At 50.3% G+C, this 14,372-nt stretch overlaps 1 protein-coding gene across 1 annotated transcript in view; it reads right to left on the reverse strand.

The window, feature by feature from the left end:
- LOC103738140 (rho guanine nucleotide exchange factor 10-like protein) overlaps positions 1-14,372 on the reverse strand; it is a 25,216-nt gene that overhangs the window by 3,337 nt on the left and 7,507 nt on the right. The gene's annotated exons all lie outside the window — the stretch shown is intronic.

A 14,372-nucleotide genomic window follows, 5' to 3' on the forward strand; every position in this document is an offset into this window, starting at 1 on the left:
AGAGAGAGAGAGAGAGAGAGAGAGAGAGAGAGAATGTGTGTGTAAACAAGAGCAGTTTGGGGAGACAGGAGGACACACATGCTGCCACACTTTCCCAGCTGAGCAGCTCAAGGTCACACGGCCCAAGGAGTGACAGAGCTGTACTGTAACTCCAGCTTACTTGGCTCTCCCCACCATCCCCCACAACCTCTTGGGTCATAAGGAACAAACAGCTATGATGATGGAATGTTTTGTGGACACTTCCCTGGGCCACGACATCCTCCACACAGAAACATCTTGCTGGTACCATCCACCTGTTCAAATGCTGGGATGGATCCAAACTGCTTCGAGTGGGGCAATCCGAGCTTACAGCATTTTGCCTGATCCCAGCTTCTTAAGCAACACCATACAGGGTCCTATGACTGAATGGAAGGGTAGCAAAAATTTGGCAGCAGTAAAATGTTTCTAAATGTGCAACAAACAAAATTAGTTCAAATCAAAGCATGGGACAGAAAGAAAGCTCAATGGTAAAGTGCTGGCTGTGGTTTGATTGCTAGAACCCACATTAACAAAAAAAAAGCCATGGTGCACACACTTGTGATCCCAACACTGGGGAGGTGGAGATTGGCAGATCCCTGGGGCTCACTGGCGGGCCAGCCTAGCCTATGTGGCAAGTTTCAGGTCTGTGATAGACTTTGTATCAAATAACGTAGAATGCCTGAAAAACAGCCAAGGTTATCTCTTAATCTACACACACATACACGCGCACACACACGCACGCGCGCACACACACACACACACACGCACACACACACACACACAAAAGGTGTTGTAACCTAAGATGTTTCTGGCAGTGCTCACCTGTGTTATATCATGCAATTTCACTGGACCTTGAACACATACGTGCACTCCATCATGCCATTTAATACCAGCAAACACTGCCTGAAACACTCTGGCTCCGAGTCAAGACTATTAATGTTACGAACTGCTGTGTTTTTAACTAAACATACAGTTTTCTGTTCTTATATAAAAATATATCACTTCATTATGGAAAGCAAAGACTAAACATATTCCTTCATCATTCCTCAGCATTCAAGTATCAAATTATTTCTTCAGATTGGATTATGTTAGAATGTTTGATTTAAAAAATTGCTGACTTGAGTTTCATTAAAAAATCATTAAATAAATTTTGGCTTGAGATAATTTCCAACAATTTCTGAAATGGCTTTAACAGCACTTCTACCATTTTGTACTGTGTATTTATGTGAAGCAGTGTTCTCAGTTTTGACGATCATAAAATCAAAATATCGACCAACTGTGACTAAAGGGAGATACTCTACATCCTGCAGTATCAAATATTTACCTAAGATTTAAATCTTTATGAAAAAGTAAACAAGCACATCCATCTCATTAGTACGCAAATTCACTTTTGTCTTTAAAAAATGGTAAAAATTATACATATGACAAGGAATTGTTTGAAAACAAATTGTTTTTGGTTTTGTTTGTTTGCTTGCTTTGGGGTTCTGGTTTGTTTGGTTGACTTTTGCTTTGTTTTGTTTCTGTTTTTGAGACAGGGTTTCCCTGAAGTCCCAGCTGGCCTGGAACTGGCTATGTGGACCAGGCCATAGACCTGGCTATACCTCCTGAGTACTGGGATTAAAAGCATGCGCCACCATACCTGGCAAAACAAACATCTTAATGGGGAAAATCTTTTTCAAAAAGGAGCACTGGGAAGAGGATGGAGGCTCAACCAGAAAGAGGAATTCACAAGGGACAGACACAGCCCAAGGACACCAGAAATTGTGCCCAGCATCTACCTCTGGCCCACAGAGCTCCAAGGCCTCACATTCCACCCCAACACTGACAGAGACAACCTTCCCTGCCTCACACCTTCCCTGTCTCACCTGCCTCACACCTTCAACCACAGACACACTTGGCACAGAGTGATGCGCAGCACCCATTGAGAAGCCTCACTCCCACGCCCCATCCCCGCAGCAGCTGCTGGGCACCTAAGTCTGTCAACGAATCTCTCTAAACAATAGACCCCACAGGGTGGGCTGTCAGAGAGAAGACACCCCCCACACACACATACACACAGTCTAAAGATTCCTAGTCAGCTGGGTCCAGCCAGGCAGCAAATCTGGGGTCTTTTCTAATGTGACATGAAGAATATTCCAGAGCAAAAGAATCCCGTCTTGAGAGAGCAGAAAGGTCTGGAATAGCATCTAACTTACCTACCTGGAGGGAAACCCAGTCAGCGGCTGAGGGAGGACAGAAGTCTCCATCAGAGCAAGCCAGCCCTGCTCACAACATGTCATCATCCCCGGGATCTCCCATCACTTCCATCCCACATCCAAGAGACACAAAAGAAACTCAAATGGGCAGGTGAGAATGAAGTCACATTGGGGTCTCCTCAGGCCTGGGTGCTTGCTGGTTGGCAATATATGTTGAAAGGGACTTTTTTTTTAAAGACAGTATCTCATTGTGTAGCCCAGACTGGCTTCAACCTCCAGATTCTTCTGCCTCAAAGCCAGGGACATTGCTTAGCAAGTAAAGGCATTTGCCACCAAGCCTGACAATCCAAGTTCCACTCTCAGAATCCATGTGGCAAAGGAAACAACTCCTGCACGTTGTCCTCTGACTGCCTCAAGCCCACCCTGACACACACATACACACACACATAAACAAACAAACAAATAAAGTACAATTTAAAGGTCCTCTGCCTCTGTCACCTGAGTTGTTTGGGTTGCTTTGTTGGCTGCCCAGGACAGCTGAAAGTACCTTGTACCTTAAACATTATCGGGGGGTGGGGGGGGCTGGAGAGATGACTCAGTGGTTAAGAATACTCACTGCTCTTCCAGGGGACCCAGGCTCAGTTCCCAGGACCCACATGACCACTAACAGCCATCTGTAACTATAATTCCAGGGGATATGATGCCCTCTTCTGGCCTCTACAGGCATTGCACATACATGCAGACAAAACACACAAAAAATAAAAATAAATACAATCATTATTGCTTTTTATTTATTATTTTTTATTTTATGTGTATGAGTGTATTGCCTACATGCATGTGAGTGCACCTGTGTCGTGCAATGCCTCAGAGGTCAGAAGAGGGCTTCAGATTCCCCTGGAACTGGAGTTAAGGACGGTTTGTAGCCGCCATGTGGGGTCTAGGAATTGAACCTGGGTCCTCTGCAAGAGCAGTCAGTGCCCTTAACCGCTGAGCCATCTCTCCAGCCCCTGTTTTTTTTTTTTTTTAATTTTTGAGAAAGGGTCTCCCTGTAGCCCCAGCTGGCCTGAACTCACAGAGATCTGCCTGCCTCTGCCTCCTGAGTGCTGGGATTAAAGGCGTGTGCACCACGCCTAGCAAAAAAATTATTTTTTAAAAAAGATTATCTCATCTTTGGGGCTGGGAATGGGGCTCAGCTGGCGGAGATTTGTCTAGCATTCCCAAAGCCCTGGGTTTCATCTCCAGCACCACATAAAACCAAGCATGCTGGCTGAGGCTGTAATAATCCCAGCGTTTGGGAGGCAGAAATAAGACGATGGGTAAGTTCAGTGCCAACCTAGGCCACATGGTGAGACCCGTGTCAAAAGGGGCTAAAAGGGGGCTAAAAAGGCCACCACCTCGCCCAAAGAGAGGCCCCAGCATAGAACATTCCAAACCTTTCTGCTGGCTCCAATGAGCAGCAAAGCACAGTGGAGATGCGGGCAGACAGGCAGGAGTGGAAGCAGCATGGCCACACCCAAAAGCCGGGGACGAGTGCCCCCTCTGCCTTGGCTGAGACTGCAGGGGCAGTCCCTAGATGTGGGACCAGGTGAATCATCAAACCCTTACTTTCACATCCAGCAGTGAGGATGAAGGAGGACCCTGCAGTAAAGCACTTGGCACGCCTCTGTGCCTCAGTTTCCACTTCTGCAAAGCAGGTGATAATCCCTCCCTCTCAAGGTCCTTGTGAAAAGCAGATAACGAGGTAGATGACACACCACCAGCCTAGGACCTGGTCCCTGGCACACTGACTCCAACTTCCCATTGCCTCTCCAGGTACAGGGTCCCCTCTAATCACCTGCTCATGTTTGCAGGCTGCAGCCAGGGTTCCTCACACAGAGGTGACTCCCAGGACCCAGTCCACTTGTCCTGTGTCCCCCACACCAGGGACACGAGCCCACATGCTCAAAGAAGGGAGTGGCAGAAGGGACATGGGGGAAGCTGGGGGAGCAGGGAGCGCCTTTCACTACCTCAACAATGCGCAGGTGGGAACAAGTGCTGGGGACCCTGAGTGGGGCAGGGCATCTCATCTGACCTGACCCCACGAACCTAGCTGCCACCTCAGGGGGTCTGGGATCAGCAGTCAGAACACAGACAGGCACTGCACCCCCAGCAATCACGCAACATGAACCACGTGGAGTGTTGTAGAAGAATACAGGTTCCCATGGGAAAAATGCTCACCATGTGTAATTAGGTTAAAAAAATTAGTGAGCTATGCAAGAGCACGCAATAAAACTACCATTCTATAAAACCCATTATGCACGCGGCAGTGTGCACCCAGCAGAGAAGCCAGACAGCCCACAGCAGAGATGAAACGGTGACCTCGGCCTATTATCTTCTGACTTCACAAGTTTCCTGCAATAAACATGTACGACTTTTACAAGAAGGGGAAGAAGAGAGGGCGGGCAAGAGGAGGGACATGGGAAGTGGGGAAGAAACTGAATCAATACCCAGGGGCTGGGGATGTGACTCAGTGAACAGAGTACTTGCCTCGCATGCACAAAGCCCTTGGGTTCCATCCCCCACACCACATAAACTGGGTGTGGTGGTGCACACCTGGAATCATAGCACTTGGCAGGTGGGTAGGAGAATCAGAAGTTCAAGGTCATTCTCAGCTCCATAGGGAGTTCAAGACTAGCCTGGGTGACTAGAACCTATCTCTAAAAGGTTCAAAAAAAAAAAAAAAGAATCAATCTCAGGAACTACTGTGAACTCAGTGGTAAAGCCCCCACTTAGCATTCAGGAGGCCCTGGCCCTGGGTTTCACCCCCAAAATCATAAAAAGGTACAGGGGAAGCGAGGCAGCTCATGAGGTAGGGGTGCTTGCCAGCAAACCTGAAGACCTGTGTTTGATTCCCTGGGATTCACATAAGAAGAGAAAACTGACTCCTGAAAATTGTCCTCTGACCGCCACACACGCACCATGACAGGCCACACAGACACACTAAATAAATAAATGTTTTTTTTAAAGGTGAGGGGACAGTAGAACACAGATTCTTTTTTGTCTTGTTTTTACATTTGAAACAGGGTCTCTCTAGGTCCCAAGCTGACCTGGAACTCACTATGTAGCCCAGGCTGGCCCTGATTTTTGCAATCTTCCTGCCTCGGCCTCCAGAGTCCTGGGATTATAAGTGTGCACCATCACGCCCAGCTCAGAACACAGATCCTGGAAGCTCTTGGGTTTAACCTTGGTTCTGCCCACCTCGCTCTGTGACCTTAGCTGGTATTATGTCATCTCTGTGCCTCTTACCACATCTGTAATATGCGGTTGTGGCAGGGCCTGCTTCATGAGCATGTGTGTCACAGGACTGATAAATGAGGTGACATTCTTAGCACAGAGTCTGGCCTGAAATCCAAGAACACACAGGTGGTGTTATCTTGTTGGGGACCTTTGTTGTATAAAGTAGAAGTTTCTTCATGTCCGGATAACTCACGAGCTCGGACCCATATGCAGAGACTCCTTTCACAGCAGGGCATCTTCCCGGCATTTTTCCTGACTCCTTTGTGAAGTAGCAGCCACAGGAATATAGCCTCCGGCTCTGTAACCATTAGGCTTTCCTGTGTGATTTTCAAACAGTTTGGCAGCCTGGCAGGAGCCCATTTCCACACGCAAATGAGGCATCCCCAAAGTACCTATCAGCTGAAGCTTTTACCACTACCCCCACGGTATAAAGTTCCCTGATTCCCCTCAATAATTGAAGGAGCTGGATCACTCTGGGACACTGAGACTTGGAGCCATGCGAGCCATTGAATAAAGAGCTGTAACACTGAGTCTGACTGAGCTGAGTCTTGTATCACTGCCTATGATCCAGCCTTCCCGGGAAGAGCTGTCTTTCCGTCACCGACTCACGGATCCCAGCTTTAGCCGCCCTCACACTCTCCCGCATGATCCAGCGGCTGGTGGAACTCGCATATTGAGGAAAGTGCACGGGTGAAATTAGGGCGGGACAAGGCTGAGCAAAGCCTCAGCAGCAGAGAGCCACGGAAGATGCAGGTAAGCAGCGCAGGAGCAGATACCATATTATCTAGCCTCAGAGCCCCCGACACACACCACCAGGCAGCCCACAATACCAGCACCCGTGTGTGGGCATCAATGAAAAGTGATGGAAGGGTGAGAGGCGAGAGGAGAAGGCCAGGGAGCCCCAGGCAGCAGAGCTCTGAGCAGGGCCTGTGAACAAGCCTCCAACACACAAACAATGTTGGAGAAGCTCAGAGCACCATCTACCAGCATGGTACCTCCAGCAGGGACTCGCCCTCTCGGGATCTGCAAAACGAGACCCACTATCGCTGTCCCCCTCCAGAGCTCTTATGTCAGTTTCCTGCAGCTGTTGTGACCAGTCACCACAAACCTAGTCTTAAACAATGTATTATATGCTGGGCATGGTGGCACACGCCTTTAATCCCAGCACTCGGGAGGCAGAGGCAGGCGGATTTCTGTGAGTTCAAGGCCAGGCTGGTCTACCTAGTGAGTTCCAGGACAGCTGGGGCTATAGGGAGACCCTGTCTCAAAAACACCAAAAAATAAAAATAAAAAAGTATTATCTGGCACTGGAGAGATGGCTCAGCGGATAAGAACACTGTTCTTGCAGAAGACCCAGGTTCAAATCCCAGCACCGACATGGCAGCCAACAACTGTCTGTAACTCCAGTCCCAGGGGATCCAACAGCCTCTTCTGTCCTCCACGGGCATTGCACGACACGGGTGCACTTACCTACATGCAGGCAATACACGCATACACATAAAATAAAAATAAAATATTTTTTAATGTATTATCTTAGAGTTGTGGAGGTTTAGACAATCCAAAATGGGCTTCCTTAGGCTAGGTAAGGTTGGAGCAAGGCTGGGTGCCTGGGCAACACTCCAGGGGAAAGTCTGCCACTAGAAGCTGCCTGCATTCCCCAGCTCAGGGCCCCTTCCTCCAGCTCTAAAGTTGACAGTGTGGCATCTTTCCTTCTCTCTCTGACTCTGACCTCTGGCCTCCCTCTTGTGAAGAACGGTGATGACATCGGATCTCCCAGGGGGTTCAGGACCACCTTTCCATCTCAGGATCCCATCTTCAGAGTCCCTCGACAACACGTGACAGTTGAGACCAGGAAGTGGGCAGCTTTGGAGCAGCTGCCATTCTGCAGCCTTTGTCATGTGATGCAGATGGAGACACATGCATCGAGGGCCACATGAGCAGAAGGCCTGTGTGCATTATTAAGCCATTAGCCCGGCAGCATCATTATGCCAGGATCTGGGGATGGCAGGCTAACAAGGCTGAGTCTTATCACTGCAGGGAGCTGGATGCTCTCACATTGGGGTCCTGCATATATGGGGGTTCCCACGCAGGCCTTTCAGGAAAGAAACTGAGTGACTATTTCACTGGATCCTCAAGGAGTTCTGGGTCCTAAGGCCTGACTCGGATGTGGAAACTGAGAGGCTTTGAAACCAAGGAATGGCAAAGGAGAGAGAAGAGGAAAAAAAATCAACTTCTCCAATTTAGAGACTAGCAAAGAACCCAGAAGAGGTCATCAACAGAAAAGAGGCACCACAAAACATTCCCCAAAGAGACTCCACTGGGAAAGAAGTATCTGCCAGGCCTCAGGCCCCACTCTGAAGTACTGGTCTGGTCCCAGGAAGCTCAGATGTTCTGGACTCAGGAAGCATTGAGTATAAGAGGCACCCAGGGTTCCCAGCGCCAGGTGAGGTCTGCGACCCTAGGGAAAACCTTGACATGCCCTCTTCAGACTGAGGGACATCTCTGGCCTTGCTGATCTGTCCCCAAAGTTCCCGTGCTCCCCACACCCAGCACCTCAGAAGCACAGGCCCCACCCTTCTACTCCTGATAGAGCAAGGAGGATGGTTCTCCTCATCCCTCCCCGGAACATACCACCCTGTTCCTCTCAGGTAACAGGCCCAGGTAAGCCACCCCAGCCAATAGGCAGCACAGCACTCCAGGTCCATAGGAGCCCAGGAAAGGAAGGACAGAGAATTAGAGGCTCTGGCTGAGCCAGCAGGAAAGGCTGAGGCTGCCAGGTAGCCTTTGTGACAGAGACAGGAGTGGGAGGGAGAGCAAGCAACACCAGAGGAGCCAGAGTCCAGGCTCCATGCTGGGCAGGCAGAGGTGCAGACTTGCATCCTGGAGAGACTGCTGCTGACAGCAGTCCACGGCTCACGGTTCCTGCCCCCACTGCACTCAGGGCATTGCTCTCCAGCCTGGATTCCCTTGGTTAGAGCTCACTGGGAAGGGCTGAGTCCAAAGCTCCAAAGTCCACCAAAACAGGTCAACCCTGCACGCTTCAACAGGGCAGCTTCAGAGCACTGAGACCTAACTCCAGCCCTGCCACTGACCACAGGGATGGAGGTAACTCACTTTAATCGTCCGAGCCTTGGGTGCCCAATGGGTGTGATCGGTGGTGTCTGTTCAGTAAGTACAGTGCACTGCATCTACATCCAGGGTGCTGGGTAACTCCAGCTGGGAGTCCCCTTTCCACTAGCCTCTGGTCTGGGCCCCATCACAATCTAGCCTCAGAGATTCCGTTACAAGGTCGGTTTCCTTCTGATTTCCATGGAGATACTGAAAGCCTCCTTTCCAACCCTCCTGTTCCCCCATCCATCACCCCTTCAACACAATTGTCTCCCCTGAACAAGGAACTGAAATAAGCTATGAGCAGTAAACCAAGTTGACCCTCCAAGAGTGAGTCCCTGTCAGCTGGGATCCAACGAGCAGATGGGGAGACATACTCCACCACTCCTATAAGAGCTGGGGAGGATGGCAGGGGCTTTGACTCTGTGCAAGGGAAGGGGCCTCACCTAGAATCATACAATACCAGGCTTTAGTACCAGGCATTATGGAAGTTCCCCCAGCAGGGTCTATAGTGGACAGCAGCTTGGAAACAATTTTCTGACAAACCCAGAGCTCATCTCTTAACAGGTAAAATTCCTAAAACATAGGGCTGGATTGTTCAGGAAGAGCCACACAGCCCCCCCCACCCCCACCCCTTGAGGAACTACAGTCTCAGCTCTGGAAACTCAGTGGTAGGGCCTAGGCTCCTGGTTGGAGGGGATGTCAGTCCTGGCCTCTATTCTGAGTGCGTGTGTGCGTGAGTGCGTGCATGCGTGTATGTGTGTGTGTTTCTCATTTCTCTCTCTCTCTCTCTCTCTCCCTCCCTCCCTCCCTCCCTCCTGTAACCTTGAGGAATGACTGCGTTTACTTCTCAGACATGGAGATACTTGGGCCTGGGCCTTTAGCTGTGAACCTGGTGCATGGTAAACACACTTGCTATTCTATGCTAATCTGACTACAAGCAGCACTGGGTTGTTAGTGCCAACAGATGTCCCTGAAGAAACAGCATACATGCAGGCCAGTCAAACCCTCTGAAGCTTGCTTTGCCCAGCAGCAGGACAGATGAACCCTCAGACATCCAGGAAGCCGAACCCTAAAATCACCCTTGTGTTTCCCAGCACCATCAGCCACTCTCCCATGCTGCCTGCTGTTGCCATGCAGTGAGCTGGGCAAGCCGTAAAGAGACAGGGAAGTCAGCAGTCCTCCAAGCCACAGGGTCACCCATGCCTTCTCCAGTGCCTCTGCCTGCTCTGTGGTATTACCGGCTGGACGAGAAATGCCCCCACAAAAGGAGAACATGTTAAAGGCTTGGTCCCTGGCTGGTAGATTGTGGGATGCTCACCTCACCAGGGGGTTAATCCACTGAGGTTTTGTTTTGAGATAGGATCTCTAGCCTGTGTGGGTCTCAAACTCCCCGGGTAGCTGAAGATGACCTTGAACTTCTGATCCTCCTGCCTCTATACCTCTACCTCCTATGCAATAGGTGTGTAGCACCATGCTGCTTATGCAGTGCTGGGGATCGAACCGAGGGCTTCATGTGTGCTGGGCAAGCACTCCACCAACTGAGCCACATCACACCCGAGGGGTAATCCACTGATGATCAAACTATTAGGCTATTAGGAAGCAGGAACTAGATGGAGGAAGGAGATGACAAAGGATTCATTCTCATTCTCTCTCTCTCTCTCTCTCCCCCTGCCCTGAGGCGAGCAGCTTTCCTAGCCCATGTCTTTCTGATGCTCTGCCCCACCACAGACCTAGAAGCAAAGGCACCAGTTTGACCATGAACAGAGACCTCCGGACCTGTGAGCCAACATGTCCTCCTTCCCACACCTTGTCCATCCTGAGTACTTTACCACAGCAACAGCAAGTGGCTGATACACCTGCACTGCCCATCAGCCTGTCCTCACCAGGCAGAGGTGACTGCCTCTCTGTATAGACAGAGCATTCTGACTGAGAGAGTGTGAGGCTGGTCTGGGTGGCACAGCCCACGGGTGAACACAGATGGAGCCCATGTCTAACTCCAGGGTCACAACCTCAGCAGAGAGCGCAGCCAGAGCAGCCAGGCCAGCTGGCAGGTAAGCACTATGTCCCTCACTCCTCACACTGCCCTCCCTGAAAGATAGGGGCTGTACTGTGTCCATTTTGTGGATTGAGAAAGTGAGGCTCAGGCTCAGCTAGCCCCTTGCTAGTGAATAGCAAAGCCACAACCTGGGGCCAGCGAGATGGCTCAGCAAGCAACGGTGCTTGCCACCAAGCCTGATGACCTCAGTTCAGTCCCCAGGACTCATATGGAGGAATGAAAGAAGAACCGACTTCTACAAGTGGTCCTCTGACTCTACAAGCTCATTATGGCACAAGGGTGCACACACACACACACACACACACACACACACACACACACACACGCAGGCATCAATCAAGAAAATGTAATTTAAAACAAACCCACTATTACCTGAAGCCAGATCCATGTGTCCCCAGAAGACCCCCCCATCCCAGGCCACTCTCCTGCCTAGGCAACTCCCTGCCCTTGGCCATACTCTCTGTCTTCCTGCCTCCTCACCTCCCCAGCTGTGAATCAAAGTGGCCAGGAAGAGGGAAGTCACTGTCATGGTTCTGGACACAAGGTGTCCTGAGGTGTGATACTTAATATTGTCAACCTCTAGGCATGGCTGTGAGGAAGTCTCTTTTTCTTTTTAAACATGTTTTATGTGTATGAGTATATTGCCTGCACAGTACATAAGTGCACCTGTGTGCCCACAGAGGTCAGAAGAGAGCATTGGATTCCCCTGGAACTGGAGTTACTAATAGCTGTTAGCTGGGAATCAAACCCAAGTCCTCTTCAAGAGCAGCCAGTGCTCTTAACTGCTGAGCCATCTCTCCAGCCCCATGAGGAAGTCTCTAGATGGGGTTAATGGGAGTGGAAAGACCCACTCTAACTGTAGGCAGCACCATCTAGGGCTGGGGTTCTGAATACAAAACGAGAAAGTGAGCTGAGCAGCAGCACCTCCACTTCCTGACTACATGTGACCAGCTGGGAATACAGAGCCCACCCTCCAGCCTCACACTGCAAGCTCGCCCACTACACAGGCCAGAGCCGAAGCCACATTCCAGGCACACAGGCCAGGCGGGCTTCTCTACTGAGCCTTCTTTACACCCCCAACTTGGGCTCAGAGAGGTTTCCAGACAACCCAGTCACCAAGCTAGCAAAAGGCTGAGCTAGGAATGGGGCCCAGCGCCTCAGGAGAAACCATTCAAAGTGACAGGGTTACTGACCCCAGGTGAGCTTGGAACAGGCTGTGGAGATGCAGGACAGGGTGAAAGGTACAGTCTGGGTGAGAGGTAGAGTCTGGGCCCTCCCGCCTGAGCCTCGGCCCACTCTGAGCTAGCCTGACCATCAAGGGGAGATGAAAACACTACCGCACATGCCAGCTCATGAAGTCACCAGGTCACTTGGCCTTAATACGCCCACCCCCAGTCACCTGATGTGTGCGATCTGGCTAGAGACACTAAGTTTGAGCTCAGAAGCCACGTCCCCAAGACACGGCAGGAGCACTGGGCACGGGGCAGAGAGAGGCACATGGGGAAGAGCTAGAGGAGCGTAGGCTCTCGGCCACAGTGGTCCCTGCCTGAGCTCAAGCCCTGGAAGGCAGATACAGCTAACAAGAGAGCCAGGCCCGGAGGAAGGGTGCCCCTCCTGGGGCATTCTAGAGTATCATGCCTCTACCCAGAGTCTCCTTAGCCTAGACATTCGCCCACCCTGCCTCAGTCCTGTGTGAATTTACACTCATGTTCAGCAAGACCTCCTGAGGTAGCCTTTCCCATCATGCTCCAGACCCCAGGCATCTAGCCCTGTCCAAGGCTTCATCCTGTCCCCAAGCCCCCTGAAACTCAGGTTCTCTGAAACCTGGTTCCTAGTATACCCAGGCGAGCGTCCATCCCTTAGGGCTCCCGGTCCATGGGACTCCCAGCCATGACAGACCTCCCCAGGCATGTCGGGGAAGCAGCACTGGTTCAATCCAGCCAATGACAGAGGAGAGGTGCCCCAAACAGTGAGCTTATTCACCTGGACCAAGCCAGGCAGACCCGACCCTATGAGGTCCACCAGCTCAAAAAGAGCATTGAAAGCAATAAATGCAGTTGAGGCCTCCCTCCCCCTGCAAGGGATCTGTCTCAGAGACCTAGGGCCCATCTGAGAATCAGCCCTCAGCTCACCCCAGGGAGACAAGACAGCTCTCCCCTTCCCAGTCAGCAGAGCCAGGATTTAAACTGAGGGCTCCAGATACCCTCTGCCATTAACTACCCTCCCCAACATACACATACACAAATACTACTTAGAAGAGGAAGCTATAGCCCAGAGCAAGGCAGGACGGTGATTCAAAGTGCCCACACCAGGCTGGTGAGATGGTTCAGCAAGTCAAAGCACTTGCTGCCAAGCCTGACAACCTGAGTTCAATCCCCAGGACTCAGGTGGTGGAAGGAGAGAACTGACTCCCAAAGTGTTCGCTGACTTCTATATATGTACCATCACACACACACATGCACGCATGCACACACGCACGTACGCGCACACACACACACACACACACACACACACACAAATATAATACATTTTTTTTATCTTTTTGAGACAGGATCTCCCTGTAGCCCCAATTGGCCTGAAACTCACTATGTAGGCCAAGGTGGCCTCGATCTCACAGAGATCCACCTGCCTCTGCCTCCCAAGTGCTGGGATTAAAGGTGTGCGCCCACGCCCGGCCCTGTAACACATTTTTTAAAATATTTTATTTATTATTTTATGTGTATTTGTGTATTGCCTGCCTGTAGGTAAGTGCACCCGTGTCATGCAATGCCCACAGAGGTCAGAAGAGGCTATCAGATCCCCCAGGACTGGAGTTACGGACAGTTGTTAGCTGTGATTCGAACCCGGGTCTTCTGCAAGAACAACCAGTGTTCTTAACCGCTGAGCCATCTCTCCAGCCCCTGTAATACATTTTTTAAGTGCCCACCTTGATAATCCCACTGACAGGGGCTGGGCATAAGGGAAAAAAAAATCAATGGTCTATTTTACAGATGAGGGACTTTGACTTCCACACAACCCCAAAGTTAGTGCTTGAGTGGGGCAAAATCAAGGCCCCCAGCATTCCAGACACAGTCACTAAATTGCCTACTGGGAGATCCCCAAGCAGAAGGGGCAGAGTCTCCAGTAGTGACCCCAAGAAGAGGAAGGAAGCTGGGGATGGCGACACATGCCTTTAAACTTGGGTGGCTGAGGCAGAAGGATTGCCACAAGTTTCAAATTCTGTCTAAGCTACAGAGTAGGACGCTACCTCAACCAAAAAGAATTTTTCAGGACAGCTAGGGCTACAGAGAGACCCTGTCTCAAAAAGACAAATAATAATAATAATAATAATAATAATAATTTTTATTAATAGGGGCTGGGGATGTGGCAGAGTGCTTGCCAGACATGTACAAAGCCCTGTATTCAATCTCCAGCACCAAAATGGTGGCACATACAGGAAGCAGAGGCAAGAGGATCTCTGCTACACAGTGAGTTTGGGCCAGCCTGGGCTACATGAAACTTTATAAAAATAAAAATAAATAAGAAAACAGACTAACAAGATGGCTCAGAAGGTAAAGGTGCCGTGGTCAAGCCTGGTGACTGAGTTCAATCCTCAGGACCCACATAGTGGAGAGAATCAACTCCCATTAATTATTTGCATGTACACACACATACACACACACACACATACACACACACACACACACACACACTAAATATAAATTTTTTAATTAAAA

The sequence above is a fragment of the Nannospalax galili genome, unplaced genomic scaffold (assembly GCF_000622305.1).
Source record: "Nannospalax galili isolate Female #2095 unplaced genomic scaffold, S.galili_v1.0 scaffold2090, whole genome shotgun sequence".
NCBI lineage: Eukaryota > Metazoa > Chordata > Mammalia > Rodentia > Spalacidae > Nannospalax > Nannospalax galili.